Source organism: Scleropages formosus, unplaced genomic scaffold (assembly GCF_900964775.1).
Source record: "Scleropages formosus unplaced genomic scaffold, fSclFor1.1, whole genome shotgun sequence".
In the NCBI taxonomy this organism is placed as follows: Eukaryota; Metazoa; Chordata; class Actinopteri; order Osteoglossiformes; family Osteoglossidae; genus Scleropages; species Scleropages formosus.
The window spans coordinates 10997-38973 of NW_021641024.1; the positions used below are offsets into that span (position 1 = coordinate 10997).

Sequence of the window (27977 nt, forward strand, 5' to 3'; positions counted from 1 at the left end):
TTTCGATTTTGTTAACGCTCAAAGACAGTTCCTTCTCATATTTATATACAGCGATCAAGTACTACTCGAGTCTGCAATGTAAATATTTTACGTTTTTAATAATCACCTATTATACTGCGTTTTTTCTACATCGTATTGCTATAGCAGTACCCCCAGCTCATTCCCTTTATAAAACTACACGACCCAGCATGTGTTTCGCTCCTTTCATTGTGAGGGTTGCGCTGTTCTCACGGCACGAAGGGACGCGCTCGCTTGTGATTGGCCCATATGGCTCTCACGGGGTGTTTTGGCCAATCGCCTGCGAGCGCGCTGTATGCGCTGAAAAAAGAAACGGCAGACGTTCTGACGGTGGGCTCTGAGCCGTCGCTGTGGTGAAAGCGAGGCCGGGATTCCCACAATACCAGGCGGAGGGGCTCGCTTTCGGTCGGAGCCTTGTGGTCGCGATCAAAGGCGAAGAAGGAGAAGAAATGCGGAGGGATGTAAGATGGCAGAGCTGCAAATGCTGCTAGAGGAAGAAATTCCAGTCGGGAAAAGAGCACTGCTGGAGAGCTACCAGAACTTGACGAGGGTAGCGGATTACTGTGAAAACAATTATGTGCAGGTAAGGAGGAGATGAGGAATCGTGGAAGACTGAAGAGCAACGAGCCTTACGAGGAGGAGGATCGCAGAGGAGAGAACAAGAGGAGCGGTTGGGGTGGCAGTGCATACTAGTGATGGCAGAGCTGGAAAGATGAAAAGGATTTAAAGCAGGGCTGAGAGGAAGATCATGGGAGAAGAGGGACGGAGAAGAACCTGAGATGGGAGAGGAGGGATGCAGGCAGAGAGGACGGAGGGAGAGATGAGGGGAGAGGAGGGATGGAGGAAGACAGGATGGATGGGAGAGGAGGGATGAAGAGAAGATGAGGGGGGAGAGGAGGGATGGAAGAAGAGAGGATCAAAGAGGAGAGACTGGGGATCAAGAAGGGATGAAGGGAGAGGAGGGATGGAGGAGAAGGTGATGGGAGGTGGTCTTTGCAGGAGGTGACGAGAGAGGCGAAGATGGATGTAGAAGAAGATGATGTGAGAGGGGAGGATGAAGGAGGAGAGGAAAGATGACAGCTCTGCGTTCTCTCGTGCAGACTGAAGTCAGCCTTTTATTCCCCATTTGATCACTTTGTCCCCTTTTTCACGGTTGAACCGAGTTCCCAGTTTCTGTTCACAGCGCTGATAGTGATTCAGAGAGAGTGCATTCAGAGGGTGTGTCTCTACCTCTGTTTATCTGTTATAATTATGTAGAATTAGTCTCTTTTCACAATACTGAATTAAAACAGTAGAGACAAGACAGGATTAGTTGTTTGAGCTAATGTAAAGGGACAAAGTCATAAAATTCTAATGCTATTTAAGTGGTCATTTATATATTTATTTTTTTTTTTTATCAGTCTATGTAATTATAATCAAAAAATTAAGTTCAGGTATGTGCAAACCCTTATTTCTACTGCTTGTAATGAACACATTTTCATGTCTTTCCTTAGAAATAGCAATGACTTGAGGGAGTGCTCATTTTGCAGATATTATACATAATCATTATTTTAATTTTATAAGGTGTGTATTGCCTGTTTTCACTGATTGTACTGAATCAATCATTTTGAGAACTGCATATATTTTGGAATGCATACCACTCATTATTTTTACCAAAAAATACAAAATTAGATTAATTACTGACTCACGTAATAAATTTGTGTGAAGACTTCATATGGTTCAGAAATCTTATGACATATTCTTATGAAATACTACAATGTTCACAATCACACTTGAGTTTGCTCCTTGATAATCTTTGTTGAACAGTTGAACCTTGAGCATCTGAGTCTCTGTGTCTGCTGTCATTCATCACTGGTGATTGATGGCATTTGTGTTTCTCCCGGTTTGTCCCATAATGAAATTCACTGCAGTTTGAATGAAGCGCTGTTTCTAGGCAGGAACAGTTTAACGAAACGTGTGAAATGGGGAGTACAGGAATGCACGGTGAATTTCTCCATATGTTTCCAATTTCACGCCTCCAGGCAGTTCTTTGAAACTGCTGCAAACTGCTTCCAGACAGATATCGTGTTAACTAATGAACATGGTCAGTTTTCATCAAAACTGATATCACGATCACACTTCTTCCTCCCTTCAGACTACAGGAACGTGTCCACAGGTCCTTTAGGAAGCACTCAATTTGACCCCAGCATTGTTCATAGTGTTGAAGGATCCTCCTCCTTTAAATTACACTGATGGGTCCCCAGATAATTGCATATCCTGCAAACATTTGAAATGAAATGTTTCAGAAAAACAAATGATCGGACCAAACTTATCAAAAATCAGTTATTAAACTATATCAAGAGTACAAAATTAAGTTATTATAAAGACGAGTGAAAAGGACATGTCGGGTAAAGTCCACTGAATGACGCAGCAGAGGCTGTACAGCCCTAAGTTGTTTGAGAAGAGGTGGGTCTTTACTAGGATCCAGAACATGAGGAGACTTGCTGCAGGTCTGATGTGGAGAGGAAACTCATCCGCAGCTCGGACACCGGGAGAGAGACCACAGTCCTCAATCTGAGACACTCAACAGTCTTTGCATTTTCAGAGAGTGGGCAGCCTTGGTTTTGTGGTGGATGGTGGGGAGAGATGAAGACTTCAAGGTGGTGAGGCATAAAGCCGTGCCGGGATCTCTAAAACAAGACAAGAGTCTCGAAATGAATCCTGGGAGGAAGTAGAGGAATCTGAGCTGAGGCCCAGCAAGTGAGCGGACAGGAGTGTGACACACCACACTAGCAGCAGTGTTTTGGGTGATCTGGAGGAGATGGCTTCTAGAATACCTGTAGGTAGGCTTCTACTGAAGGCCAGTCTGGAGAGAACATTGGTCAGAACATTGGGTTGGGTAACATAACCAGTGAAGAAGAGGTGCATTTCGTGGATGTTGTACAGGGAGAAGCAAGCAGTCTGGTCAGTGAAGAGATGTGCTGATTGTAGGTGATGGGGTCATCCCAGGTCATGCCGAGGTTCTTCACAGTGAGTCAGGGAGAGGTGACCTTCTCCAGAGCAACACGCTGAGGATGATCCGCGTAGGGAGAAGCAGAGGGTGGGTCGAGGATCTCGGAATGAGGTTAATGGTTATGTTACATTCCTCTGCAGAACAATTATTTTTAGTGATTGATTTGCTGCAGCTGTTCCAAATTAAAATTAAATTTCAAATCAAAGACTGAGTTACATTTGACTGCACAGTTGCCCTGGAAATTTAACTGCAGTCCATGGATTAATGTGAGTATTTAAGAACTATAAAAATGTATATTTTAAATTATTTTATATTTATAAAATGAATATGGGTGTAAAAGGGATGGGTCCAGTAGGTGGCGTAATGGTTAGAGCAGTCACCTTGCAGTTAGAAGATCCTAGTTTTGAATCTTTACTCGTTCTCTAGTACCCTTGATCAGGGTGTGTACCCTGAATCGATACAGTAATAGTTACCCATCTGTATGAATGGGTAAATCGGTGCAAGTTGTTAACCTCGCACTGTCATTTATAAATGTCCCACTGTATGTTGTCTTTGAAGGAAGCATCAGCTGAATTTTGGCAAAAATAAAATAAGAAATTGTGCTCATGGAGAGGCGGTTTGCGTCACTGTCTCAGTTCCGCTGAGCGTGTCGTGTTGAATCGCACAGCAGGGGTCTGCGCTGTTACTTGGATGCTGGGAAAGTTTTCCTGTTGCATGTCTTTGTATTTCAGCGGTAGAGTGAATATTTTGCTTTTCAGCTCAGTCAAAGTGTACAAATCCTGGTACCTGAAATGTGAAGAGCTGCTTTCTGAGCTCAGTGACTCAAACCCAATGAATGCCACCCATGACTAATAACCCATAGCAGTGAGGCACACCCCTGTCCTGCACCTGCAACCAGGTGCTGGTTGGCCTTCATTCAAGAGCATGGAGGGAAAATGTGCTCCTTGATCCCAACTTGGTGTAAGAAGCCATGCTTTCTCTGGGGAAACGTGCTATCTGGAAATGTGCTTTGTGCAACCAGGATGAGAGTAATAACAGGTTAGTTATTAGGTTAATAGGCTATGCTGTTTACACTGATTTGACAATTTATGTAGCTTGTTCATTTTTACGGTATTGAATAAGCGTACGTCCCTTGATCAAGGGTACTAGAACAGAGGTGGGTTTCGAACCCTTGATTGCAAGGCACATTGACCACCGTGCCTGCTGAGAATCGGTCGCCACATATTAATGTCATCCAGAAAGGACCCTTATTTAAGAGGAAATGTAATTAAAGCAGGTATAGGTGTGTCCCTCTAAACCTCCCTGGACACTGGCTGTGAGAGTGGAGAGAGGATGGGGGTTAAGTGGTTTCTTTTAGTAGACAGAAGGTAGATGCTGCACTTCGAGGGCTTCCCTGGACTGGAGTCCGGCCTGCATTCCCCTCCCCCCTTTCCTCTCCCACCTCCTGTTTCCTCTCCATCCCCCTCTGGGAAGTGAGGTAAGATGCGGTAAACATGGTGATGTCCTGCATTCTGACTCCGTCCCTCGATTGCTGTCCCGCTCCCCCGTGTCCTTATGAGCCCACCAGTGCCGAATTTGTCGTAGAGGTCTTGATGTCCCTCAGAAAGGAGAACTTGAGCAATAGTCTGGTGGCTTTTGTAAATAAATGGCTAGTGAAAAAGTGCTGAGAGGACCCAAAGAGGGGAGACAGGTAAAGGGATGCTTCCGGACACCGTTCCCGAGCTGCGCTGCATCCTGCTGTGATGCTGACACACCGAGGTGCCTCCCGGATTTGATATGTTTTGACATATTCAATCAGAAGGCTGGACAACAGGCCTTGAAAACAGCCTCCTGAGAACTTCCCAGCTGCTGAATAGACTGTGTGTGTGTGTGTGTGTGTGTGTGTGTATATATACATTACAGGGCTGCAGGGTGTGTACCTTTTACTTCCACTGTAGTATCGGGACACTCAGCTCAGCTGATTTGTTTTCCTAACTGAGGGTCTTTGCTGTTGAAAGTGATACAACAGCATTCCTCACACTCCTGCACCAGGGTTCGAATCCTGCTGTTGGAGGCTGTTCCTGAGCAGGGGTGTGTCTAATGGGATGGCATGGGGGTGGCACCCCCAGTGCCCCCCCAATGCCATTGGGCTATAGCTGCTTGTTTTGCGATGCGGAAGCACAGTACCGCATTTTTAAAATAGGAGGAGAGGCACGACTTGACCGCAGACCACATCTGTGTTCGTGGTATGAACACAGTTAGTTACATATTTTGAAATATGTGGACTGGGGTTTTGTCATTCTCTGCTGCAATAATATGCAGAGGTGAACTCCAGATAACAGCAACAGTAGTGAGTGATGTAGCCTACTGATGGCAGAAGGCGACTGAAACCTCTATTGCCTTCGTAATGAGTTTGGAGGAGTTTGCATTTCTCCCCGTGTCTGTGTGGGTTTCATCTGGGTGCTCTGGTTTCCTCCCACAGTCCAATGGCATGCTCGTTATGCTACCCCATAGTGTGTGAGTGACACAGAGAGTGTGTTCCACTGATGTGTGGACGAGTGGTCCATTATAAGTAGTGTATCTAGCAGTGTAAGTCACCACGGTGAATAAGGTGTGTCGGCTGATAACACTACATAGTATCCATTGGAAGTCACTTTAGAGAAAGGCGTCTGCTAAATAAAAAAAAAAAAATGTAAATGTAAAGACGACCCTTACGGGTATAACGGCTTCAAAAGCCTCCCAGGAGTCCCATTATAATGTTACGTAGCTAGTCAGTTAGCTTAGCTAACGTAACTTGGACAGACTAGTGAATAGCTAGACTTTCCCGTGTTATTAAGCAGCGGTGCACCAGCACATAGAAAATAGACAAATATTACTTTCTTCCCGTTGTTTAAAGATTAAAAGCACTTTTCCCAAATAGGGCTACGATAAAATGGTAAACACTGAAATGTGGGGTTCTGTGAAATCGCAAAATGGGCCCTCCTTACTGGTTCTTGGTCGTCCGTCCATCCCCCCCCCCCCGTGCCACCTCATTTAAAAAATCGTGGAATCGCCCCTGTTCCTGAGCCCGGCAGATGCTTCCCCAGGGCCTCATTCTATCTTTCAGAGGGCCTTTAAAAACACACTGTTAATCTGCCTGTGTTTTTGGCGGGCGTGCTCCGTACTTGGGCGCTTCATGTTTGACGGAAAGAGCTTCGCTTACTCGCGATGTAATCGCCGAGATGCCGGCGGCCTAAGTTGCCCACATTGACTTTTTTTCCTGCAATTTTTAAATTCCCTCGATAAATCTGCGTGCCGCAACTGGGAGTAAAATAATCTCGATAGAAGATGAAGCGGTTAATCTAGGTGAAGTGGGTGATGGCTGAAAGACGACAAGATTTCTGGGCGTGATGTTCCAATTTGGGGCCCATTGATACACGGCCCTGCGGCAGCAGCCGTGAAATCAGTCCCTTGGTTTTATTCCTATTCGTCAGGTTGGCCAGTCTTCCGTGGAGACACAAGACAATCGCACATCTCATCGACACCCGTCTTCCATCCTCGCACTCCCTCACTGGGCACATATCATCAAAATTACGAGTCTCACGGTTGGAGCTAAATTATTAGAGGACATTTTCTTAGCTGTTAAGTACCTAATGAGAGGCAAAATCAGAATAAATGCGGGTGAAGAAGTTTGTATAATTAGGCTAACTGAGTCCATGAGGGACCATTCTAAAAATGCTGCATGTAGGTGATGTCATCTGTCACTCTGGGAGTGTTCCGGAATTAGGGAGGTGCTTGATTGTCATTGTGATGGTTGTGTGTGTGTGTGTGTGTGTGTTGTGTGTGTGTGTGTGTGTGGGTGGGGGGGTGGGGGGGGGGGGGATATGGCTAGTGGCAGAGGGCTCACTTTTATATATAAAGTCCAAGGTTTGATCCTCAGCATCTCTACCTGACTGGACTGTTGATTTATCCATTTAACATCTGAATAATTTTAGGGTAAGCACCTTGATCAAGGATACAATGGCAGGAGGTGGAGGGATTGAAACCAGGTGCTTTGTGTATAAGGCAGCAGCTCAAAGCCACTACATAACCCATAGTGAAAACTCAGCATAGATATGCATATTGTATGGAAATAGGGATCCTTTGGCTCCACGTAGATTTTTCCTTGTTATATGGATTATTTTTACTATGACACTCAACATTTATTTATTTAGCACACGCTTTTGTCCAAAGCGACTTCCAAGAAACTCTATGTAGTGTTACCAGCCCACATACCTTATTCACCAAGGTGACTTACACTGCTAGATACACTACTTACACTGGCTCACTCATCCATACATCAGTGAAACACACTCTCTCTGTGTCACTCACACACTATGGAGGAACCTCAACAGCATGTCTTTGGACTGTGGGAGGAAACCAGAGCACCCAAAGACTTACACTGCTGGATACACTACTTACACTGGGTCACTCATCCATACATCAGTGGAACACACTCTCTCTCTCTGTCACTCACACACTATGGGTGAAGCTGAATAGCATGTCTTTGGACTGTGGGAGGAAACCAGAGCACCCAGAGGAAACCCACAGAGACACAGGGAGAATATGAAAACTCCACACAGACTAAGCAGGGGATCAACCCATGTCCTTTCGCACCACCCAGGTTCTGTGAGACAGCAGCACTACTCGCTGTGCCGCCATGCTGCCCTTGCCACTGTTGACATTCCATCTATGTCAGTGTTCATGCATCGTTAATATGCACCCAATACCTGTGTGTAACTCCTTTGTTAGCAATACAGTGCTGACTAGTTGACCAAAAATGAATGAAAACCGCTATAGGACTGTATGGAAAGAACCCTTCTATACACCGTGTTTGTTCAGAGAACAATGTACGTTTGCTCGTATTAGGAATTTGGACATCCTGAATCTCATTATGAAATTATTGGGTTTGTTTGCATGGCTAAAGTGAGCACGTTTTTTGCTCTTTAATAGCTCAGCGCACTTGTCCAGCTGTGGTCACTGAGAGTAGATGTGACATTTGTGGGCTTCTGTGACACCACTGGAGCTCGGTCAGCCTAGTTAAGAGTCGTCGGATATCCAGGAGGACGCTGTGTGACTTTGCTTCGTCTTGGTGGTGAAACCAGCTTCTACAGATTGTGTCTGTCACATTATGAGTGGGCCTTGTGCGCTGATCTTCGTGTTTTCTTTTTTTTTTTTTTTTTTAAAAAGATTTGGATCTTTTGTTTAGATGTCTGGCTTTTTCGGAGGCTGAAATGTTTCCTGTTTATGTTGAATATGGCTGTTTATTTGCAAAGATCCCAGTCAAGGTTTTATTTGGTCTTCCATTCCCCCGCTGTCAGTAGCACCTGCCCTTAGTCATTTTTTTAAAAACTATAATATAAAAACAGGATAAATCTTGCCACACATGTGTTTGCTGCAGCTGCATTCAGAATAAAATCTGGCCTAGAACTACGCAGATTTGCTGGGAATCTGTTCATAACTTGCTCTGTAACTCCAAAATCACTTTTACAGTAAAAGTACAAGTATCAGTACAAGGTTAGCAATAAAAAATGCCTCTTAATATATTCACAATATATATTAATATTTAAATATTATTGATATATTAATAATGGGGGGTGCGGTGGCGCAGTGGGTTGGACCACAGTCCTGCTCTCTGGTGGGTCTGGGGTTCAAGTCCCGCTTGGGATGCCTTGTGACGGACTGGCGTCCCGTCCTGGGTGTGTCCCCTCCCCCCTCCCCCTCCCCCTCCCCCCTCCCCCTCCCCTCCCCCTCCGGCCTTACGCCCTGTGTTGCCGGGTAGGCTCCGGTTCCCCGTGACCCCGTATGGGACAAGCGGTTCTGAAGATGTGTGTGTGTGTGATATATTAATATTATATATATACACACACACACACATTTTCAGAACCGCTTGTCCCATACGGGGTCACGGGGAACCGGAGCCTACCCGGCAACACAGGGCGTAAGGCCGGAGGGGGAGGGGACACACCCAGGATGGGACGCCAGTCCGTCACAAGGCACCCCAAGCGGGACTCGAACCCCAGACCCACCGGAGAGCAGGACTGTGGTCCAACCCACTGCGCCACCTCACCCCCCTATATATAGACAATATATTGAAAATAATATTAACATGTTAATTGGTGAAATCTCAAATGTATTTATAATGAATAAAAAATAAATAGTAAGACTTTTATGAATAATATGTAAGACGTGTAGTGCTTTTAATATTTTTTGTTAAGTTTGGGCTTCATGAGAATAAAACTAATTTGTTTCTCTTTAAACGCTGGTCCCTCATCAAAATATTTTTAGAAAATAGATAAGTTAAGAAAATAAAAATTGTCTTTGAAAATTCATAATTTTACCACTTATCTGGTACACTATACTGTATTTTGCTAATACTTTTAATCCCTGGGGCATAATTATAAGCTATAGATGAATTGTGAATGTTTATGTTCGCTTCAAAAAAGGCATTATTGTGGAGGTAGCAGATTCAGTTTTTTTTTTGTTGTTTATTTGGTGTATTTCACTAAACTCCTTACACTGATTTACCCATTTATACTGTATTTACAGGAGAGTACCACAGACAGTGTAGTGCTTAACGCTGCTGCCTTTGGACCCAAGGTCACAGGTTTAAATCCCACCTTCAACTGTAATACTGTTGAGTAAAGTACTTACCCTAAATTGCTCCAGTAAACTTACCCAGCTGTACAAATGGGTAAATATTTCTAGGTAGTTCAACATTTTAAGTCGCTTTGGAAAAAAGTGTCATATAAATGTAATTTTTTTCCAAGTTAGGGTTAGTACCTTGATCAAGCATGCTGAAGCAAAAGGTGGGATTCAAACCTGGCAGCCCTGACCACTATGCCTTCTGTTGCTCCAGATAATCTCCACCTGCTTATATGAAACATACAAAATACTTATGAATGCTCATGTTTTGTCAAATAAGCTGTTATGAAGGTCTTATGTAACTAGAGAGATGTAATGTATTCACGTTGACCTCTCACCCTAGCTGCTGTCCTTGTGTGCCTGTCCCCAGGCCCAGGACAAGGGCAAGGCCCTGGAGGAGACCAAGGCGTACACAACCCAGTCGCTGGCCAGCGTCGCCTACCAGATCAACGCCCTGGCTAACAATGTGCTGCAGCTGCTGGACATCCAGGCGTCGCAGCTGCGCAGGATGGAGTCGTCCATCAACCACATCTCCCAGGTGAGTGCTGCTTGAACCCCAGCAGGATATGGGCCTGCCCCGCCGTTACTCTGTGTCTCACAGTGTTTTCCATGTGGAGCGATAACGTGCTACAATATGTGGGTGCAGTGATCGAACGTGATTCGAGATTCACAAACGGCCCCGTAAACAGGGTTCGCGTCCCCATGTGGGTTCCGACCCCGTGTCTTCTTTTCACTCGATGTTCTCACCTGTGCGATGAGTCCCAGAGCGCTCGAGGACACTGGGGGCCATTCTAGGTCTCCGTTCCCAGGCCTATGTGTGTGCATGCCTGTTACCATGGCAACCCCTCCTAAAAGCAGCCAGGGACGTGGGGACAGACGCGTAGCTGTTGACTGTGGGCCTAGGAGCTGCGCAGGCGCTCGTCCCCACAGCTCACCATTGCTTCCTCACTCTGGCTAGTAGCTCGAAATTGCTGCAGGACAGAAGATGCGAGTGAATTGTTTATTGATGATGTTTTTAAATTATTTTCATTTTTAGTACACGGCAGACCTGAATTGGTTTTCAACTCTTTAGTCTTGGCTTATAGGTTTAATTTTCCAAGCACTCTTCTTTATTTTCACGTCTTTGAAAAGCCTTCAGATGTGAAGTTGCTGCATTTATAGAAGTCTCCGGAATCGGATGGTGACCTTAACTGCGGAGTGTAAATCAGTTGGTTCTTCTACAGTGGACACGAGGATGTCCACAGAGGGTCCCACATTACAACCTGAGAGCTTTCTGTGAGCTTCATCTTCTCCATCTTCTAGAATCTTCCATCCATTCAATATCAATAACCGTTTGTCAAGATCATGGTGGTCCAGAGCCACCATGAAAGCATAGGGCACAAGGCAGGGACATGCTGGACGGGACCCCTCTCCATCACACACACACAAATGGCAATTTAGAGTCAGCAATCCACCTGAAACATGCTTTGGGCTGCGGGAGGAAACCAGAGCATCTGGAGAAAACAAGAACATGCAAACTCGGCACAGACTGAACAAGATTCAAACCCACTTCCAAAGTCATCGCCTAAGAGCTGTGAGGCACCAGCGCTACCTCCTGAGCCACTGAGCGCATCTTATTTCATTTAAACCTGAGTGTCAGCGAGCTGTCAGGTCCTTGCTGCCATGGAGAAGGATGCTACTGCAGATTGGACAGTCCGCCCCCCACGCAGCACGTGGTCTGGCTGCAGAGGAGCATCCGACAGCGAGGGCTTTGTCCCTCTGCTCAAGGGTCCCCACAGAGGCGGCTCAGCTGCGGACCGCCTTCCCCGAGGGGTCTTCAGCAACTGCTTAATAAAGTGCGAAAGCTCATCAGGGTCCCCTCCCACCCTCAGCCCCACCCCCAGCCTGCAGGATGCTTCTCGAGACTGGACAGTAATACCTACATCCCAGCAATCTCAGATTCAAACGGCGGAAACACTTTACTTCGATTTTTACCACCACGTATGTGACGTTCACGGAACTGAAATAACTGCAGAACTGGGTGTGAATTTATGTTTATGAATGTTTCTTCATTTTTCTGATTCCTTTCCTCCACCATGTTTCACAATGTTGAGTCTATACACTGAGCTACTTACCCTGATTTACCCTTTTTCACAGCAGACTAAATTTTATTCTATGGTTTCAGGGTACATAACTTAATCAAAGGTACTACAGCAGGGGATGGGATTCGTTCAGGCTGTGTCTAACCACTGCGCCACCTGCTGTTGCAGTTTAATGGAACGCATGTGTGTTGCTGTGCCTTTTTGTGGCGCAACTTCATTGTTCCAGTGCAGTTTTTGATAGAAAATATGAGCTTCTTAATTGCTAATTGCTGATTGATTGCTGCTGGGACCCGGCAGGAGGGCGCCCACACTGGGACGTCGAACAATCAGAAGCATTAACCTAAGGAGATGTTCGCAGATTTCCAGTGGAACGTTTGAATTCCGGAAAGTTCTGTCCTACCTTGTGTGCTTAGTGCTGGAAGGGGTCTGTTCATTCTCACTGTGGTTGAGTCCATTCATCTAGTTTCTTCTTGTCTTCTTCTTCCTCCAAATTTTCCCATCATCACTATCTTTTTGAGAAAATCCAACCTTCCCATGATGTGTCCAAAGTGGGACAACTTTAGCCTCATCATCTATGCTGCGGGTGTTGAAGTATGACACGCTCCTCAAAGAATTTTCAGGCGTTTCTGCGGACCCCGTGATACCTGGACCGGTTCTGTGCTAACCCTGAACTTATGTGGCACGTGAACCAGTAACCTTTTCAATCCAGAGACCACATCCACCACCTCTACGACTTTTTTTTTTTTTTTACTGATCGGGTTGAGTAGGAGCCCGCGGTGCTGCACCATCACTGGGACTAAACACCCTTTTATTATTCATCGAAGTTGTCCCAGCACAGCAGGGAAGGGAGAATTATTAATTACTGTGGAAAAGGAAGTAATTTCCTCATGTTGTGGAGTTAATTTCTCACTTGAAGTGAGGGGAGCGATAATTTGAGCTCCCGGCACACGTATCTCGTCCGTGGACCTGTTCTGGAAGGAAAGATACTCCTTTACTATACTCTTTGAAAGAGGGTGAACCTTCTAGAAGGAACACCCCAAATCCGGTGTCTACATACCCAGGAGGGATGATGTGTGGGGAAGCAGACCTCACTGAAGCACAAATGATGAGACTGAGGTTGTCACACTTCGGACACATCGCGAGAAGGTTGGCGTCTCAATGGGGACACCCCTTTTAGCAGCGAGGACGCAAGTGGAGGACAGAACTTTCTGGAAGAACTCAATATATGTGGTCAATGGGATCTGACATGGACTTGATGGCTCTTAACAGCAATGTTTGCAAAGCAGCAGCGACAGTCAGTGTCTGGGCTTAAATGACAATAAGTGTCCTGTAGCAGAAGGTCTATATATTTCAAACACTCCAGCAACACACACCTGCTTGCACCTATTGATCCTGTTTTCCTCTGTCGATTGATCTGCTGTGTTACTGAGCAGGTCTTGACAGCGGGGATGTCATGTGACTAACGCATGGTTTGGAAATAAGAAACTTAGATGTTCTTGTTTCATTAGTAACTTCTGGAAATGACAGATATTATCTGCGGTTTTATATTAGTTTTAATGTTATTTGAAGTGGGGAGCGCGATGGCGCAGCAAATTTGGCCGGGTCTTGCTCTCTGGCAGGTCTGGGGTTCAAGTCCCGCTTGTGGCGCCTTGTGATGGACTGGCATCCCATCCTGGGAGTGTCCCCTCCAACCCTGTGCCCTGTGTTGCCGGGTTAGGCTCCAGCTTGCCGCAACCCCGCTTGGGATGAGCAGCTTCAGCCAGTGTGTGTGTGTGTGTGTGTGTGTGTGTGTGTGTGTGTGTGTGTGTGTGTGTGTGTTATTTGAAGATTGTGCACCGAGATACTTACTGTAATTTACCCATTTACACAGTAGGGTCAGGATCAGTTCAGGGTTAATACCATGATACCAATTAGAAGTACCAGTTTCTATTTCTTTTTTTTTTCTGTCCAATTGCACCAATGTATGTTCTAAACATGTTGTAAAAGTGACAATAAAGTTGACTTTAACTTTGACGAAGGGTACTACAGCAGCAGGAGGGTCTTTCAATTGTAAGGAGACGGCGCTAAGCACTGCGCCACCCGAGGGGTCCTTCTCGTCCCCTTTGGGTTAATCTAGGCATCCTGGATGCAGACATATACGTGTAATGTGACATGGAACATTCATACATATGGTATGTTTATTCCTTCACACACCACAATCTGCTTTCCTCACGCATTCTCACACACGCTCCCTGTACGCCGAAACTTACCGAAACGCACATTCCCCGTGCGTCCCTGGGGAACGTGGATCCAAGGAGCTGTTCTGTCTTTCACTAGGGCTGTGTGTGTGTGTGTGTGTGTTGCTGTCAACCTGACAGACCTGTGAAGGGGAGATAAAGCAGCACTTGTTTCCACTCTGTGAAAGGAGCTCCTCATTCGGGGGCAATGTGAAAGACCCGTCCAGGAGGTTTGTAAATCGAGCGGAAGTCCTTTTATCCCCTTTTGCTGAGCCGGAGGTCCTTGTGAACCGGAATCTGCTGAATGCTCCTGGAGTACAGATCGGCAGCCTATCCACAGGGTGTGTGTGGTGTGTGTGTGTGTGTGTGTGTGTGTGTGTGTGTGTGTGTGTGTGTGTGTTGCTGTATAATATAGTAAATGTCATTTTGATATACCTGCAAATACTTGTAGGGGCAGTGGGTGGCGTAGTGGTTAGAGCCATCTCTTGCCATCAAAGAGACCTGCTGTAGTACCCTGAACAGATGCAGTAAAAATTACTTTGCTGTATAATTGGTAAATAATTAAGTACATTAACACTGTAAGTTGCTTTTCAGAAAAGCATCGCACACACAGCAGTTAACAAATACTGTAGCAAATCTGTGATTTATGAGCTCTCACTGCTTGTACAAATTTGAATGTGAATTTTTTTTGTTTTGTTACGTTTCTGTATTTGAATGATGGTTCCACTTGACCGGTAACAGTACGATGCTACCCCCTCAGTCGGCGTGGGTCAGGGTTGCGAGCGTGACAATTGCAGACTTGGCACAATTGCCCAGTCACTGCTGATGGGGGGTTTCTGTACAAATTGTCCCTGATTGTTTCCCGAAATTGGCTTTACCGCGCAGCATGTCACCTGTAATGCGTCCAGTGGGCCTGATTATCTGTAGATGAACCTTGTGATGTAACTCCACTTTAAGGTGTATAATGCGGTAAAACGCACCCCCTCGGCTAACCTCGTCCTTCTCTCCGCCCGCCGACCCCAGACCGTGGACATCCACAAGGAGAAGGTGGCCAGGCGGGAGATTGGCATCCTGACCACCAACAAGAATACGTCAAGGACGCACAAGATCATTGCCCCAGCCAACATGGAGCGGCCCGTGAGGTACATCCGCAAGCCAATCGACTACACGGTGCTGGACGACGTGGGCCATGGGGTGAAGGTAAGCAGCCGGGAACCATGGCCTGGTCCAGCAGAGGAAAAGTTCTCCTTCTAGAGTGTTCCTTCTGAGCTGCTCTTTAGGATTCGGCTGCTCTGTAATAAAGGACACTACCTCCCCAGCTTAGGACTCGGACTGTTCCTGCTGCATATATCAGTTCCCGAAAGACGTTTCTCGAGTCCCCTAGTCCAAGTCTTGCCTCCAAGCCCCCACCTCCAGACCCGAACTCACCCCATAAATCACAGAGTCAATTTGCGTTGTCGGTCAGATTGAATTCAGCAAAATTTATTTCTCTCGCCTTTGTCATCCTGGGGGATGATATGGAGAATTAATGCAGAAAAATGGAGGATAAAAGCCTTTCCTACCCCCACCCCCCTCTTCCAATCTAATAGACCACAAATCATAGAGCCACTGCATTATATTATATTCTCAAATTGCATGGGCTGCAAACAGTAATGTGTCCTGTAGATGCCTGAAGTGTGTGAAGAGTTTCCGTTCTTCTCGGCGACCCTTCTTTGCATGGCCAGTCCTCCCCTGTCTCATCAGGCTCGGGACGCTTTCTGACGTTGCTCAGGTGTGAAATCCGCTGGATTTGATCTTTTTCAGACACTTCCAGATTCTATGGCGTCTCAACCATGAGGTACAAATAAAATGGTCAAAAATGGTTTATTGCAGTTCTGAAGAGTCTCCCCAGATGTCACCCCATCGCAGGCAGTGTCCCTGCGCATCTCCTCGCTATCCTTATATACCCCGACTCTCCCTTATCTACTTGAAATCATAAGACAGACCATCAGTGGCCTCCTGAACAGAGAAACTTGGTATTCCACAAATTTCCTTGGCAGGAAAGGTCAGGGAAGGCATACAAGTTGGATGTAATGAAGTAAAAATAAAGGAACAAGATGAATACCATACACACACACACACATTTTCAGAACCGCTTGTCCCATACGGGGTCGCGGGGAACCGGAGCCTACCCGGTAACACAGGACATATGGCCAGAGGGGGAGGGGACACCACCCAGGACGGGACGCCAGTCCGTCGCAAGGCACCCCAAGCGGGACTCGAACCCCAGACCCACCGGAGAGCAGGACTGCGGTCCAACCCACTGCGCCACCGCACCCCCGAATACCATACAGTGACTGAAATAAATAAAATACAGTAAATGTAAATAGGAACAAGTAAGTATGCTCCAGAAGATCGGATCGCCTTCTCACGAGGTCTGGACCCAGTGTCCGTTTGGGTGCGGATCTGGATTATGATGTAGCCTTCAGATGTTGATCTGAGACACGACGTAAGCAGAAAATGTGTATTTCTTGCCTTATTATTTGGGTCCTTATTGCTCTGTACAGTAATATTTCCAGAAGGGAGGGACTGGAACATGTCACGGCCAGGGTGGGAAGGCTCTGCGATGATCTTGCCTGCACGCTTCCTGGTCCTGGAATTGTCTCATTTCTGCCAACATTGCTGTGATTTATTGGCCTTGAGTTATATGGCCAGCGGGGCCTGCGATCAGCTTCAATGCCTGGAAGTCCTGGCCTTGTGACCGGGGCGGGTTCATAATTGTGTTGAGCCAGGATGACTTTTCTGTGATGTCATTGTTTATATAGCCACTTGGAAGTGGTCCAGTTTCTTCCGGAACCTATTTGGTCAGTTTTTTTTTTTTTTTCTTTTCTATATTGTGTGCCATTACCAAATTTCAAAGTTATGAACATTCTCCAGTTTGTTTTTTTCTTCTCCCCCCTGTCATGTGACCTGTGTATAAATTGCACTCAAACATAATAGATGTGTTGGATCACCTTGATTCAACTCATTTCCACAGTGTTTACAGCTTGTGTCTAGTGTTCCTGAGTGTTGGTGATCAGTAACAAGATTAGCAACGTTGCAGGTTTTTATGGATTAAGCTCTCAACAGTCAGCATTAAATAGGAGTTTGTATTGAAAATGTTTTAATTAAGTCATTTAAATTTAAGGTTTTTTTTATTTTTACATTTATTCATTTAGCTGATGTTTTCTCCAAAGCGACTTACAAACCTAAGTTCGTAAAAAAATATTAAACTAATTAATTAAAATTGTTTTTCTAAAATATTTATTTATATGTATATCCAAGGTTTCTATAGAACCTAAATCATAAATAAACTGAGATGTCAGTATTATTAAGCTTTTGTTCATTGTGACTGTGCAGAAAAAATGACTTTCAGGGTAAGTCACTCAATGAACAGACTTCCAGTGCAAACTGTGTTCGTAAGAAGAGCCTGTGTTCTCGTATCTTAGCAATTTTTTTTTTTTTTTTTTAAAACCTTTCCATACAACATTGCAACAGTTCCTGATCTCAGGATACTTCCATGGCCACGAAACTACCAACCTCAACTGCAGTGTGGGAACTTTATTGCAAATATTAATGGCAATGAAATTAGCCCTAAGGTATTACAGGCTTGTCAGGCCGACATTAGTTTTCATCCGGATGCAGTTCTTGATGAATGAGTCCGGTGTGTCGGTGTGTTTTTACCGCCTGCGTGGCATAGACCCTCCTATTCCCTTTCACCCTGCTTAGAGGAGCTGCTTTCCTTCCATCTATGGCCAAGCGTCCAAGCGAAGCATTTCGTGAGTAATTGACAGTTTGACGAGTCTACATCAGTGTTACTTTGGCGGCGATCCCAGAAGACGGTCACGCTCCTCTCGGGTGTACAGTACAAATGTGCCGATGGACCACGTACCTCCGGGTGCTCTTCCTGCAGTGGCCGTTACGAGGCGTAACCCTACGGGGTGCTCCTTTAGACACCTGGACGCCGCTGGCTGAAGGGGTCACTTCCATTCTGATGAATCTGGAGACTTGGTTTCCGTCGATCTGCTCCTTCCTCAGGGTCCATGACACACTTGGGGTTGGAGGGAATCAAGACTCAGACCCCTTTGTATCTCTCCAATCGCCGGAGGGTGGGATGAACATTTGACTCCCTCTTTTTTGGCAGCAACTCCAATGTCTGTGTGAAAAAAAGCTCTGCCGGTCCAGCGCCGATGTCCTGGGTAGGCAGAATGCAGTTTATGAGCACTAGGGAGTTGCCCTTAAGTAGCAGCAGGTGGCGCGGTGGTCAGAGCTTCTGTCTTGCACCCTAAGACTCAGGTTTAAATCTCACCTCCTGCATCAAGGTACTTACGCAGTATTAATACACTTTCCTCGCTGTGTAATTGGGTAAATCGTTGTAAGTCATTTTGGAGAAAACTGTCAGATAAACAAATAAATATGCATGCGTGAATGCGACCCTGTCAGACTGTTCACTTTTGACATGTGCCTTTTCTCTTTTTCTCTGCTCCCTCCCTTCTGCACCCACCCTTCTGTAAAGTGGCTGAAAGCCAAGGTAAGGGTCCTTCTTACCCTATTTCACACTGTATCTGTACAGTTGCCACATCATCCTGTTGCCCAGTCATCCTGATTTAAACCATTGAATGGTGTGTGTGTGTGTGTGTGTGTGTGTGTGTGTGTGTGTGTGTGTGTGTGTGTGTGTGTGTGTGTGGGGAAACTAAAACACACTGGTCATATAACTCAGAGTGCTTCTATCTGCTGTTGTCGTGTCTCCAGGAATATGCTATCAATTAGGGCAATGACCACCCACACAAATATGAATAGCACAGCGTCGTCCAAGTTTTTGGGTTTCCAAGAAGAAAAAAAATGTAAAAAAAAAAAAAAAAGCGTATAATTTTTTTACTTGGCTTTCTGAGAGACGTCGTTGTCTCGTCCCTTTCATAAAGCACTGATGTGTGTTTACGAAATAATTGCCTTGCAGCAGGGGAGCAGCCAGCCCCCCAGGGGTGCGGGGACCCTCTCCAGGAGCAATCCACCCACACAGAAGCCTCCCAGCCCCCCCATGGCAGGGCGGGGCACTCTCGGGTAACACGGCATGTGTATATGCTCACATGAGAGTGTGTGTATGTTTAGACTGCGTCTGTCCTCTGTGATTGCATTGTTTGAAAAACATTTGCGATCCAACAAGCCCTTTACTCTGTACCTCCCTGACCCGTTAGACGCAACACGCCATATAAGACTTTGGAGCCCGTGAAGCCGCCCACCGTACCCAGCGACTACATGACGAGCCCTGCCCGTCTGGGCAGCCAGCACAGCCCGGCTCGAACCGCCTCACTCAACCAGAGGCCTAGGACACACAGGTACCTTCTACTGCGGCTCACATCGCTGCTGGTCTCGGTTGTACCAGGTTGTACTGGGTGGGCAGCATGGTGGCGCAGCAGGCAGCACTGATGCTTCGTAGGTCCGGGGCTGTACCTTTGGATGTGGGTTTGAGTCCATATTAGTCTCTGTGGAGTTTGAATGTTCTCCCGGTGTTTCTGTTGGTTTCATCCAGGCGCTCTGGTTTCCTCCCACATGTGTTTCAGGAGAATTGGTGACTAAATTGCCCTCATTTTGTCTGTAAATTGTGTGTGTGCGCGCGTGTGTGTTGCATTGCTCTGCTGTATAAATGTGTGAATAACTGTAAGTACTTTACTGTAGTATATCTAACGTTGGAAGTCGCTTTGGACAAATCTCTTGGCCATTTATTCCTGTTGAACAGATGAATTGGGATCAGTGTCCACCTCCCCAGTTCTACAACTGTCTACTTACATCCAAATGAGCGAGCAGGTTGAGTCCCATTTGCAAAGTCAGTAAAGAGCCAACAACCCACTTTCTCCATCTGCCAGACGCTCGTTAATCCATTGTTCACACGGCTAGATTCTGGCACGTTCTGTGACCTCCGGGGGTTTCTCAGCTGCAGCTCTGTCCCAAGCTTTGGTCCTTCTCTCCTTTTTTTTTTTAAATTGCTAAGCCATTTATGATGGAAAACTGTTACTATTATTATTTATTTATCCATCTGTCTATTTATTTATTAGTTTGGCTGACACTTTTCTCCAAGGTGACTAATCCATTTATAGAACAGGCAAATTTTTGCTGTATCAATTCAGGGTAAGTACTTTGCTCAAGCACAGTGGGTTGGATCAGGTCCTGCTCTCCGGTGGGTCTGGGGTTCAAGTCCCGCTTGGGGTGCCTTGCGACAGACTGGCGTCCCGTCCCCGGGTGTGTCCCCTCCCCCTCCGGCCCTACGCCCTGTGTTGCCAGGTTAAGCTCCGGCTCCCTGTGACCCTGTATGGGACAAGCGGTTCAGACAATGTGTGTGTGTGTGTGTACTTTGCTCAAGGGCACTACAGCAGCAGCAGGGGGAGGAGGAGTTTGAATACAGGTCCTTAACCACTACCCACCTGGTACTGCACCTCGGTTTGTGCACGGTAGTGATAGCAGTCCTCAGCACGGTTATTTTTGTGCTTTATGTTTTGCCTGTACAACTAATCAGTGAAATTGTGCTAAATGTGGCACGGTGGCACAGCGAGTAGTGCTGCTGTCTCACAGTGCCTGGGTGGTGCGAGAGAACATGGGTTTGATCCCCGTGCAGTCTGTGTGGAGTTTGCATGGGTTTCCTGCGGGTGCTCTGGTTTCCTCCCACAGTCCAAAGACATGCTGTTCAGGTTCCCCCAGTGTGTGAGTGACACAGAGTGTGTGTGTGTGTGTGTGTGTGTGTGTGTGTGTGTGTGTGTGTGTGTGTGTGTGTTCCACTGATGTATGGATGGGTGACCCAGTGTAAGCAGTGTATCTAGCAGTGTAATTCACCTTGGTGAATAAGGTGTGTGGGCTCATAACACTACATAGAGTTCATTGGAAGTCGCTTTGGAGAAAAGCATCTGCTAAGTGATTAAATTTAAATGCAAACACACACATTGGCGGAAACCCCTTGTCCCAAGAGAGGTCGCGGCGAACCGGAGCCTAACCCGGCAACACAGGGCTCAAGGCGGAGGGGGAGGGAACACACCCAGGGCGGGACACCAGTCCACTGCAAGGCACTCCAAGGTGGACTCAAACTCCAGACCCACCAGAGAGCAGGACCCGGCCAAACCTGCTGCACCACTGTGCCCCCCGTTTTGTGCTAAATGAATGAATGTTATTGCAGTTTTATCACACTATTGCTGAACTGATTTTAGCCTTTAAACAGTGTACTAATTTTTTTGAAGAATTATGATTACATTAATAATGTTTTATTACAGGATAGAAATCAATAAAATCAAATCGCTTAGTGAAATGAAGAGGTGGTTTGGTGGTCCAGGGTTCAGTTGTCCACCTGCACCTTCTGTGTGTGGACCTGCTGAGGCTGCAGCCTGTCAGATTATGTGGACCCTGTTTCAGAGTGGCGCCCCCTACTGGTGCGGTGTGTGCTTGCATGCGCTTGCCCATTCGCACCCATCTCTCCTCAGTGGCAGCAGTGGGGGAAGTGGCAGCCGGGAGAACAGCGGAGGCAGCAGCAACATAGGTCAACCCATCGCTGTGCCGACACCCTCCCCTCCCAGCATAGCTCCAGGTAAACCCCGCCCCTGTGAGGGCCCCCTCCCACTCCGATCGCTTTGACATCTGGCTGTACAATGCAAAGCCAAAAATAGTTTGCTACGCAACAGACAATACTGTTAAGCAAACGTATAAAGTAAAGGTGAAGATGTCACATTGAACTATGGGATGCTTGGCACCTATTATCTCTTACACAATCTATATTCGAGCCAATAGGATTTAATCAGATTACTGCGGATAAACACAGTATACAGGCGGCTCTGAACGGAAGCCTGACTGAATTTATCATGTTGATACAGTTCATCCACATATGAACAGATGTCTAGTGACCGGTTATTGAAATAATCAGACATTCCAGTGTATCACAGTTACTTTGTAAATTTTTTCCCTGAATTATAAAAACAGAAAATATTGGGATCACTTTATTAAGTGTTTGAAGTGATTTAGTTGCATAAAACTGTTAATAAAAACATTTTATATGCAGTATAACTGAAGGAAGTAATATAACTGACTATACAAATGTCTATTTTATTGTCTATTTTTTCATGTTATACTATGTGTTGTTAAAACATTTTATTTAACTATAGAAAGGCTGCTATCCTGTTAAAATTATTATTATTATTTTTTTTTTGAAAATCATGCTTTTGATGCGTAGGAACGAGTGGTGAGTTGCATGGCTGGACCCTCCTGGAGTTTCATGGTAACACTGGTGTACTTTAAGTCGTACCACATGCTGCATTTTGCAAGCTCTCGAGGCAGAAGTAAAGCGGTAGGCTGAAGGTCCTTGTTGTGGCAAACTGGGCCACACCGTCCTTGTGGTGAGGGGCCGGACGTGGAGATGCATCAACCTTAACCCACCGCTGACAGGATCAGACCCTGAGAATAGAACTGTCGCTTTGAGGAACCTGTCACCATAGCAACACATCGAGGTCATCCACAGGGAGGGTTTGGTTTGCAGATGGGTGGCTGGACCCAGGTGGGAGTGCGATGGCGCAGGTGTTTTGATGGAGAACAGGAGGCAGGAAAGCACCGATACAGAAATTTGAACAGAAACCTGTCTGGGCGGTTTCAGCGTTCTGACTTTGGCCATATGGGGGCGCTGCCAGTCGGTTTGTAACATCTTCCTGTTACGACAGTTTTTTTCTCAGTTCTGAATACTGGTTAAGAGAGTCTCTGATTTTATACGACAGAGGTGAATAAAATCTTACTTCTGGGCTGTTCAGAAACTGCAGTAGGAGTGTCATTCATACTGAGAAGGAAGAAACTCAGACAGAGTAAATGTTTGTTGCCATGAAGCTGTATCAGTGAAGTGTGGTGAACTCCGGTGTCTATGATGTCCATCCCACCAAGATCTCAGGACAGGTTTCTCACCCAGGGTGCAACCCCCTGCTGTTATTGCTGTGTTGTCCTCTCACCGTGTGTTTTCGTCCTGCCTCCATTGCCGTCCTGACGCCAGCGGTTCCTCAGGGACCAGGCCTCGGTCCCATCCCAATGTCGCAGTTCGGCACCGTCTCCCGGCAGATCTCGCGTCACGGCTCTGGCTCCGCATCCATTTCCACGGTGTCGGCCACGGGCACGTACCGCCGCGCACCCTCGGTCACGTCACAGTTCACGGTGCCGCAACCGCACATTAACGGTGGACCTGCCTACCCGCAGAATTCAAGTAAGACCCCGTCACCATTCTCGTCATTTCTTCCTTCCATGCAGCAGCAAATTCCATGGCAGCTGTAGAAATCAACACAAAAATTACACCACTAAATCTCACTTGTTGTTAAGTATGCAGTCCTTCAATAGTCGGGACAGCTGGTATTGTAGTAGTAAGAGCTCCTGGCTTCCCATCCAAAGGTTGCTGGTTCAAATCTCACGTACTGCTGTAGTTCCCTTGAACAAGGTACTTACCCTAAAATTGCTCCGGTTGAAATTACCCAGCTGCGTAAATAATTGTAAGTTGGTTTGGAGAAAAAGCATCAGCTAAATGAATAAATTTAAGTATTCCTGACTTTTTTGTGGTTTGTTTGAATGCATGCTATGAATTTTGTACCCGAGATGTTAATTTTCCCCCACAGCAGGAGTTAGTGGAGCCAGTTATTCGAGCCCTATGTTTCGTTCCTAAATACATATTTCTAAGTGGTGTGCAAGCTTTACTTAATTTTGTGTGACTTTCGCCTCAGTCTGTGGATTTCGTGCATCTGTGTCATTCTCGGACTGCAGCTCGGCTGAAGGAAAGATCGCTTTTCCCCCAGGGGAAAAAAAAACTGTAAAATACTGCCTGAAGCCTGAATTTGAAATTTTTTGACCAAGGCTTGTTTTTTTTTTTTTTTTTTTTTTTTTTTTGTAGCTGCAGAGTGTTTTTTAAAAACTTTGACGTTTCGGCTACAGATGCGGAGAAGATGGAATTTTTTTCTTTTCTTTGAGTCACGAATCCTTGGCACGCCAGTTTAAAATTAAACCTCAGATAATTGTCTGCTTGGACGTGTGACTGGAAACCTGACGGAGGTAAAGGATGAGCATCACAGGAATGTTCCGGAACAGTTATTTGTTTAGCTCACGGCTTTCTCCAAAGTGCCTTATTTATTTATACAGTGGAGTACTGTACTGTTCCCTGGAACCCGATGCTGATTCTGTATCTTTACTTATCAGCTCAGGGTAAGTACCTTGATCAAGGGTACTACAGCAGGAGGTGGGATTCGAACCCTGGTCCTTTGATTACAAGACATGAGCACTAAACACAACGCCGCCTGCTGCCACTGAACTCTCTAGCTGACAACGTGAGCAAGTCCTCGTAACCTGTATTCTGCCATTCAGCAGATCGCTACGCAGGCAGAGCTTGTGTCATGCAGACTTTGGGGTCCAGAGAAAAAGAAGCGGGGCTTCGGCGGCCGGTCGGTGCAGTAGAGTGCAGAGCAGTGATTTGGCCGAAGCACCACTTTCGCCGGGTGCATCTAGAGCTCTAAGGATTTTCACAAGTTTGCTCACGTCAGAATGGATTAGCCTGGCTGCCTGTCCGAGCAGCTCTTCCCGGACGGCTCGGGTCACCAGGGGGCGTCGTTTCGAAACTCTTCAATGCTGGAGCTTTGAATACGCACTTGCCCTGCAAATCATAAACAGAAAAGAGTAACTGTGAAGGTTTGCTTAAATTTATGTGAGCTGGACGTATTCGGGCCGTGTTCTTTGTTCGCCGCCAACAGCCTGGGTTTCTTTTAAAATCTTCCTTTGTTTGAGACACTCGCACCTGACATGTACCCCCGAGGGTGTGGGGGGGGTTCTGTTGTGTTTCAATTCTGCTTTGTGCTCTACTGATTTATGTCCGCTTCTCCACCCCCGCCCCCCCCAACTGTGGCTCCCGCCAACATCTTTTATTTACCACCCTTCCTGTCCCCCGTACCTCCAATCTGTCCCTTGATCCAGTGTCTGTAGCCCCCCCTCCACCTCCTATGCCACAGATGACTCCCCAGATACCTCTCACAGGCTTTGTGGCCCGGGTGCAGGAGAACAGTAAGTTCACAACGAGAGCAGCATGTTGCATGTAGCGCCACCCGGTGGTCACTGGTAGTTGGGCGCTGTGTAATACCATCTGGAGTTCTTTGATAGTGGTTCCTGCCATGCAGCACCTCCTAGTGGTCCTGGGCAGCAGTGCACGGCATGCAACGCCTATACTCATCTTTCGCCACGATGCACAGCCTGCAGCACCTCCTGTTTCGGAGAGTATTGCGCTGTGTGCCTTTCTCATCTGTGAATGTAGTCTGTAAACGTCCACATCTTTCTGTGTGCTGGGTCACATCTGAGACTTAGATATCGCTGTTTCCCCTCACGTACATCATCCCCCCATAGAAAGAATTCTCAGAAACACGCAGCCTGCTGCAGAACGGAAATAACCATCTCGGAGAGGAGCGCTTCAAACTGCAGAATCGAAAGAGTCCGCTTTAGCATGAAAAACCTGATGCATCATCGCGTAGTGTGATAATTTTATTGCGGACGATTTCGACTTCTGAATTTAGCTACAGATGGTGAAGCACAAAATAACATTCGGGTGCCTTCCACTTCCTATAAAGGTCTCATTGTATATAATTAGATTTTTTCATGATCTGGCACCAAAAAACATTTTGCAAACACATTCTGAACCCCACAGAAAACCAATGGAAATTTTAAATGTTACGTATAGTTACGGTTAAAATTATTGAAATTAAACAAATAACCTACATTTAATTGCTAACCGACAGTTGTTGCCCCAAACATGTAGAGACATTTGCATATATTTATTGATAATTCTGTTATTGAACGTAAACGAAATACAAGGCATTCAATGTGCATACATAATAACAAAAAAAAACTGAAATTCGGTGGCAATACTGAATTGGTAAATGAGTGAAATAAAATAATTAGTTGTAATATACTGGGAAGCAGTTTATTTGCGCCGTAAAACTGCATTAGTGTTTGACCGTTCCGATGTTCAACATTATGTAGTGTGTTCTTCGTTCGTGCGTGCATGCATGCATGCATATGCAGTCTTATGAGGGACTGTTTAGCGCTACGCATCCATCTGGATGCACTGCTCAGCTTCACTCTTGCATGTCTGCATGGCGCCGCAATGCACACGCCCACCTGCCCTATTGTTGTGACATGTCCGTCAGGCCCTGGCCAGGGGCGGGTCATAAGGGGCGTGGTTCTGATCGCCGTGATTCCCCACACGCTGTTCCAGTAGCAGACAGCCCCACGCCCCCTCCCCCGCCTCCCCCCGACGACGTGCCGATGTTTGACGACTCTCCGCCGCCGCCCCCGCCGCCGGTCGACTACGAAGACGAGGAGGCCACCTTGGTGCACTACAGCGATCCCTATGCTGACGAGACCCGCACTGGGCCCCCAAGAACTATCTGGAGAAAGGTAGGCCCCACCCACAAAGCGCCAGCCGCCAAGAGATCCGGCACACGATTACGCGGCAGCCGTACCAAACCTCTGTGGCCTGCTGTTTCGGACAGTTTTAAAAAAAATCGACTCGAATGGAGATGTTGCTTCTTAAAGCGCTTAATTTCGGGAAATTTTACCAACTGATTGACTCGGCGCTAACCTGCTTCTTGACCTATGACAAGCTGAACAACTTTGCGTTGTTTTACGTAGCACCGTGGTCTTGGAAGAACCACTGCTTCGTTTCGCTGTGTACTGTACCAGCTGTATATGGTTGAAACGACAATAAAGCCACTTGACTTGAAAAGTCCCTTGTCTCTCTTGCCTTTTAGTGGTGGCTATTTACGACTACACGAAGGACAAGGACGACGAGCTGTCCTTCATGGAGGGCGCCATCATTTATATCATCAAGAAGAACGACGACGGCTGGTTTGAAGGGCGTCTGCAACGGCGTCACCGGCCTCTTCCCCGGCAACTATGTGGAGTCCATCATGCACTACGCCGACTGACGAGGAAAGCGCGTAGGCCGCGGAAGGGGAGGCGTGCCGAGATGTACGGCGGCGTCGCCGCGAATGAAAACATGCGTAACCTTCGGTCTTCTGTTCAGTTCCGAAACCTGTATATATAGCGTGAGGTCGGGCTAGTGCCGTGTGTCCGTTGATATCTCGCACCGTTCGCACCAGACATGAACTCGTCCTGTAAGATTGCGTTAAAATCGGGTTTTAAAGTGCGCCTGAGTCACCCCGCTACAATCCCTTCTGAAAAGGCCAGACTTTTGGGGCGCGAAGCACACATCCAGCTGATTTTCATTCAGCCCCGAATCTGAAATGTTTCGCTCCACTGCGGCATGCGGTAAACCATTTAAATGGCCCTTTTAATCCACTACGCTTCCATTATTTTGTAATATTTACAGTGGGGAACTCGGATTTTACTGAACGTGCTGAAGACGTCGATGGTCTCATTTTATAAATTCTATAGTTTCCTGAAATGCGTTATTATATATAAAATTTGCGTGGATTTTGGACTTTCAGTGTCGCATTCTGATAAAGCAAGGCCGTATTGCACTGGCTTTTCTCAGTGCTCGCCGTCCCTTGGCCACGTAAATGTGCCATGATGTCTCTAACAAAGGAAAGCATCGGCATTGGACGTTTCAGTGTGTAAAATATCGAGTTAGCTCTGCTAAAACCGGTTTATCGTCCGGCTGAAATCATGTAGATATAACCCATACCGTTGAGTCCTCTAAATGGTCGTAGTTTACTCTGATGTAATATTTAAGCATGCTGTCCGAACGCGCTGCCGTATCGAGACGTTCCATACCAAACACATGTGGACCATGCTAACATGCTGTGTGTGTCGCTGTGTGTGCAAGGGGGGGGGGGCGGGGGGTGCTGGTGGGATATTTCACAGTTCAGTCCCATTGATGGGTTAGGTTCATAACTCAGGTTCAGTTATTTTGTACTCTATTATTTTTAACTTTGTACACCATGCCATTACACATATCAGTGTATTTTACTGTAGTGATTACATTAGAATTGATGTAGTCACTTATTGTTTAGA

The 27977-nt window shown here is 46.4% G+C and overlaps 1 pseudogene; it reads left to right on the top strand.

The window, feature by feature from the left end:
- Positions 1-378: 378 nt before the first annotated feature.
- LOC108937584 (abl interactor 1-like) lies at positions 379-27049 on the top strand (annotated as a pseudogene).
- The last annotated feature ends 928 nt before the right edge of the window (positions 27050-27977 follow it).